The sequence below is a fragment of the Salmo trutta genome, chromosome 13 (genome assembly GCF_901001165.1).
Source record: "Salmo trutta chromosome 13, fSalTru1.1, whole genome shotgun sequence".
NCBI lineage: Eukaryota > Metazoa > Chordata > Actinopteri > Salmoniformes > Salmonidae > Salmo > Salmo trutta.
This window is the reverse complement of record NC_042969.1, coordinates 36523677-36530539: the sequence shown is the minus strand read 5'-3', so window position 1 is coordinate 36530539 and position 6863 is coordinate 36523677.

Here is a 6863-nt window from a genome sequence, read left to right as displayed (position 1 = left end):
GAAGGAGAAGAGGGGAGGAAAAGTGGAGGAGGAGAGGAGGAGAGGAGAGGAGGAGAAGAGGAGAGGAGGAGAAGATGAGAGGAGAGGAGGAGAGGAGAGGAGTATAGGAGGAGGAGTGGAGAAGAGGGGGAGAGGAGATGAGGAGTGGACAGGAGGAGATGAGGAGAGGAGGAGAAGAGGGGAGGAGGAGTGGAGGAGAAGAGGAGTATAGGAGAAGAGGAGAGGAGAGGAGGAGAGGAGTATAGGAGGAGGAGTGGACAGGAGGAGAGGAGAGAAGGAGTCGAGGAGAGGAGAAGAGGTGGAGAAGAGGGTGCGGTCCAAACACTTAAAAGACACACCCTATCCCCTCAGTCCTCAAATTAAGTGTACACTTCTGATGACGTGTCATGACGTCTGACGAGTATACACTTGCAGGGCGAGGGAGGAAGGAATGATTTTTAAATGGAACACCGCGGGACCGGAAATTCGTCACTCGTTCATTCCGCGACGATTGTGTTTTCAGCCACCGGTAGCTTGTGGGTGCTTTATATGCGCTACAGTCAATTATGAGTGCATGTCTACATATTTTAAATATCTAATTACTAATATACACCTACTGTATGATAGCTAGTAAATGGATTAGCTAACTAACGTTAGCCTGCCTAGCTGGAACTTCTGAAGAAGAAGGAAAATGTTTTATTTCTACAATTTCCAAAAGATAACCAAACAAAAACATATTTACCTTTTACGAGACGTGTTTGTGCCGTCATGTTCATTAGTAGCACCATTTCTATCTTATTTGCATTTGTTTTTACACTTGTATGTTGACTTCTCCATTGATGTTGTTTTTAAGTTTTCGCTGTGAACATAATTGAACACTCGCAAAGCCGACTAAAAACGAGGGCTGAGCAGCTTACGTTGCGAACTTCCCTTGCTTGGCTAATCAATTGGACCACCCTCCAAGATGGCGACGGGGATTCCCCCAAGGGCATAAGGCGAGGGTAAGTGGACGAGGGTGTGTCTTTTAAGTGTTTGGACCGCAGCCCTGGTTATTGTTCTCTACTGACTATTCTGCAGTCAGTACACAACGGCACTTACAGTGATGCACAGTGGGAAATAAATAAACACAATGTGCATCCACACACACACACACACACACACACACACATACACACATCCCCTGGGAACATAACCTGAAACGTCTCATGTTTCAACCCTTTCCCCCTGGGAACATAACCTTGAAGAACACAGTGTGTTTTCCAAGGGTTCCTGCTGAATCTTTTATGACAAAAGTTGTTTTCCCCCCTGCTGTGATGACCCACCCTTACTGGAGTTCAAGTGAAGTGCAATTTCTTTATTTGCTCCATGGGATTTCAAAGCCAATGTACATCTATGTATTCACTTCAGCTAGTTTACACAGACACGCTACTGGTTTGGTGCATAGCAGCAGTATCTCAGCTAGTTACCACCAGGGCTTCTACAGACTCTATCTCCTGGTTTCTCTGGGGAACTCTGACAGCAGCAGTATCTCAGCTAGTTACCACCAGGGCTTCTACAGACTCTATATCCTGGTTTCTCTGGGGAACTCTGACAGCAGTATCTCAGCTAGTTACCACCAGGGCTTCTACAGACTCTATCTCCTGGTTTCTCTGGGGAACTCTGACAGCAGTATCTCAGCTAGTTACCACCAGGGCTTCTACAGACTCTATCTCCTGGTTTCTCTGGGGAACTCTGACAGCAGAATCTCAGCTAGTTACCACCAGGGCTTCTACAGACTCTATCTCCTGGTTTCTCTGGGGAACTCTGACAGCAGCAGTATCTCAGCTAGTTACCACCAGGGCTTCTACAGACTATATCTCCTGGTTTCTCTGGGGAACTCTGACAGCAGTATCTCAGCTAGTTACCACCAGGGCTTCTACAGACTCTATCTCCTGGTTTCTCTGGGGAACTCTGACAGCAGCAGTATCTCAGCTAGTTACCACCAGGGCTTCTACAGACTCTATCTCCTGGTTTCTCTGGGGAACTCTGACAGCAGTATCTCAGCTAGTTACCACCAGGGCTTCTACAGACTCTATCTCCTGGTTTCTCTGGGGAACTCTGACAGCAGTAGTATCTCAGCTAGTTACCACCAGGGCTTCTACAGACTATCTCCTGGTTTCTCTGGGGAACTCTGACAGCAGCAGTATCTCAGCTAGTTACCACCAGGGCTTCTACAGACTCTATATCCTGGTTTCTCTGGGGAACTCTGACAGCAGTATCTCAGCTAGTTACCACCAGGGCTTCTACAGACTCTGTCTCCTGGTTTCTCTGGGGAACTCTGACAGCAGTATCTCAGCTAGTTACCACCAGGGCTTCTACAGACTCTATCTCCTGGTTTCTCTGGGGAACTCTGACAGCAGAATCTCAGCTAGTTACCACCAGGGCTTCTACAGACTCTATCTCCTGGTTTCTCTGGGGAACTCTGACAGCAGCAGTATCTCAGCTAGTTACCACCAGGGCTTCTACAGACTCTATCTCCTGGTTTCTCTGGGGAACTCTGACAGCAGTATCTCAGCTAGTTACCACCAGGGCTTCTACAGACTCTATCTCCTGGTTTCTCTGGGGAACTCTGACAGCAGCAGTATCTCAGCTAGTTACCACCAGGGCTTCTACAGACTCTATCTCCTGGTTTCTCTGGGGAACTCTGACAGCAGTATCTCAGCTAGTTACCACCAGGGCTTCTACAGACTCTATCTCCTGGTTTCTCTGGGGAACTCTGACAGCAGCAGTATCTCAGCTAGTTACCACCAGGGCTTCTACAGACTATCTCCTGGTTTCTCTGGGGAACTCTGACAGCAGCAGTATCTCAGCTAGTTACCACCAGGGCTTCTACAGACTCTATCTCCTGGTTTCTCTGGGGAACTCTGACAGCAGCAGTATCTCAGCTAGTTACCACCAGGGCTTCTACAGACTCTATCTCCTGGTTTCTCTGGGGAACTCTGACAGCAGTATCTCAGCTAGTTACCACCAGGGCTTCTACAGACTCTATCTCCTGGTTTCTCTGGGGAACTCTGACAGCAGCAGTATCTCAGCTAGTTACCACCAGGGCTTCTACAGACTCTATATCCTGGTTTCACTGGGGAACTCTGACAGCAGTATCCTTCTGAAAAGTTCTTATTTGTCTTAATTCTGGTGCGGCAATAAAAAACAACTAAACAAAACATGAAAGGCCCACTGAATATTCCTAACAGGTCATTACATTGAATCTACCAATATACCTTTTTACAAACATACAGTAACATACAGGCGATAGACACAGCTGTACTATTTGGAGGTAACTAACGTAGGAGAAAACCTATAGCATGAACTGCCACTTTCTATTGTGCTAACTTTCTATTGATCAGATCCCGATGGGCCCTGGTGAAAGTAGTGCACTATATAGGGAATAGGGTGCCATAGTGTTTTGGTCTAAAGTAGTGCACTATATAGGGAATAGGGTGCCATTTGAGGCTCATCCTGTTTGCAGTGAAGTCGTTGTTTTTTTGTTTTTTTTAACTTTATTTAACTAGGCAAGTCAGTTAAGAACAAATTCTTATTTTCAATGACGGCCAAGGAACAGTGGGTTAACTGCCTTGTTCAGGGGCAGAACAACAGATGTATTTACCTTGTCAGCTCAGGGATTCGATCTTGCAACCTTTCGGTTACTAGTCCAAACCCCTGGAGCAGTGTCCCTGTTAGTAGTGAAGTCCTTGTGAAGGCCAAGCCCCTGCAGCAGTGTCCCTGTTAGTAGTGAAGTCATTGTGAAGGCCAAGCCCCTGCAGCAGTGTCCCTGTTAGTAGTGAAGTCATTGTACAGGCCAAGCCCCTGCAGCAGTGTCCCTGTTAGTAGTGAAGTCATTGTGAAGGCCAAGCACCTGCAGCAGTGGAAGGACATAACACAACAGACTGTCTTTAGTGGAACACCAATTACATTCAACCCCTGGAGTTTCTCCAGTCTGCTAGTCTGTTACTAGGGATGAAACGCAATGCGTTGTGTTCCTCCTGCTTCTAAATGCTGTTTGGTATCATTTCATCAGCTCATATTTTGCCGCTTTTAAAGATGTCTAGTCTTTCAGCATGCCAGCATTGTTTGTGGGGAGCACTTCTGTAAATCACATTGCATACCAAGATGGCTGGGTAGCTAACGATATTTATTATAACAAAGCCACGTTTTTATTATGAACACTATGCAGGATCTTAAATACTGTATTTGTGTCAAACAAGCGTCAATAAAACATATTTGGCTATAGACTGACATCTAGTGACCATGAATGGACAGCATTCCAAAGATGGTATTTAACCAACATTCTGGTAGGAATCAGATTTGGAACTCTCTCAAGTAGCATTGGTACCATCTAGTGGATGTGTACGGAACAACATCACATCTTTAACAGGCCAGGAACATAATGTACACATCCTCCTACAACTGAGCTATAATTGACTCCTTCCAGCTAAGGTTAGATATGATTGGTTTGGTTGGTGGAAGTGTAACAGCGATCAGATTATATTTGTTTTTTTGGGTTGAACATGTCCACTGATATTTGTTGTGAGGCCTTCCTCTTCTCCTTCTCCTCTTCTCTTCTTCCTGTTCTCCAATTTCATCTTTTATAACCACACAATCAAACACAGCCTGAAACCAACTGTGATTCACTCATACACAGGCATAACTGTGTCCCTCCATCACAGTGAAACAGTGAATGTGGTGCCTCAGTCACACACTGGTTGAATTCTCTCTGCATCCAGCTCCCCCCCGTAAACATTGTAAAAGGGGGGCTAAAGCCAGAAGCAGTCTAGCCTACAGACCAGAGCTGTTCCAGTCCAGCCCTGGAGGGCCAATACACTTCTCGTTTTTGTTTCTACCTGGTAGTTAATTGCACTTACCTGGTGTCCCAGGTCTGAATTAGTCCCTGATTAGAAGGAGAGGATAAAAACCAGAAGGGTTTGGCCCTCCAGGACAACATTGAACAACCCTGCATATATATATGTACACTACTATTCAAAAGTTTGGGGTCACTTAGAAATGTCCTTGTTTTTGAAAGAAAAGCACACACATAAAATTGATCGGAAATACAGTGTAGACATTGTTAATGTTGTAAATGACTATTGTAGCCGGAAACAGCAGATTTTTAATGGAATATCTACATAGGCGTACAGAGGCCCATTATCAGCAACCATCACTCCTGTGTTCCAATGGCACTCCTGTGTTCCAATGGCAAGTTTATCATTTTAAAGGCTAATTGATCATTAGAAAACCCTTTCGCAATGAAATTATCACAGCTGAAAACTGTTGCTCTGATTAAACAAGAAATAAAACTGTCCTTCTTTAGATTAGTTGAGTATCTGGAGCATCAGCATTTGTGGGTTCGATTACAGGCTCAAAATGGCCAGAAACAAACAACTTTCTTCTGAAACTCGTCAGTCTATTCTTTTTCTGAGAAATGAAGGCTATTCGATGCGAGAAACTGCCAAGAAACTAAAGATCTCGTACAACTCTGTGTACTACTCTCTTCACAGAACAGCGCAAACTGGCTCTAACCAGAATAGAAAGAGGAGTGGGAGGCCCCGGTGCACAACTGAGCAAGAGGACAAGTACATTAGAGTGTCTAGTTTGAGAAACAGACGCCTCGCAAGTCCTCAACTGGCAGCTTCATTAAATAGTACCCGCAAAACACCAGTCTCAACGTCAACAGTGAAGAGGCGACTCCGGGATGCTGGTCTTCTAGGCAGAGTTGCTAAGGAAAAGCCAAATCTCAGACTTGCCAATAAAAATAAAATATTCTGATGGTCAAAAGAACACAGGCACTGGACAGAGGAAGATTGGAAAAAAAGTGATATGGACAGATAAATCTAAGTTTAATGTGTTCAGATCACAAAGAAGAACATTCGTGAGACGCATTGGACTTCTGCCTGGCCGGCTCCCCTCTCTCCACTGGGATTTTCACCCTCTAACCCTATTACGGGGGCTGAGTCACTGGCTTACTGGTGCTCTTCCATGCCGTCCCTAGGAGGGATGCGTCACTTAAGTGGGTTGAGTCACTGACGGGATCTTCCTGTCCGGGTTGGTGCCGTGGGGGAGATCTTTGTGACCTATGCTCGGCCTTGTCTCAGTGTAGTAGGTTGGTGGTTGAAGATATCCCTCTAGTGGTGTGGGTAGGTATGCTCCCTCTAATTCTCTCTTTTTCTCTCTCTCTTTCTCTCTCTCTCTTTCTCTCTTCTCTCGGAGGACCTGAGCCCTAGGACCATGCTTCAGGACTACCTGGCCTGATGACTCCTTGCTGTCCCCAGTCCACCTGGTCATGCTGTTGCTCCAGTTTCAACTGTTCTGCCTGCGGCTATGGAACCCTGACCTGACCTGACATTAACTCCTGAGGTGCCGACCTGTTGCACCCTTTATAACCACAGTGATTATTATTATCTGACCCTGCTGGTCATCTATGAATGTTTGAACATCTTGGCCATGTACTGTTATAATCTCCACCCGGCACAGCCAGAAGAGGACTGGCCACCCCTCAGAGCCTGGTTCCTCTCTAGGTTTCTTCCTAGGTTCTGGCCTTTCTAGGGAGTTTTTCCTAGCCACCGTGCTTCTACATCTGCTTTGCTTGCTGTTTGGGGTTTTAAGCTGGGTATCTGTATAGCACTTTGTGATATCTGCTGATGTAAAAAGGGCTTTATAAATACATTTGATTGATTGAATGTGATGTTCTGGGGGTGCTTTGGTGAATGTAAAGTGGGAGATTTGTAAAACGGATCTTGAAGAAGGAAGGCTATCACTCCATTTTGCAATGCAATGGTTTGTCTGACAGATGTTATTTCTATGTAAAATATTCTGTAACAAGTGTTTTTTTGTGCTCAATGGTGGATCTATTC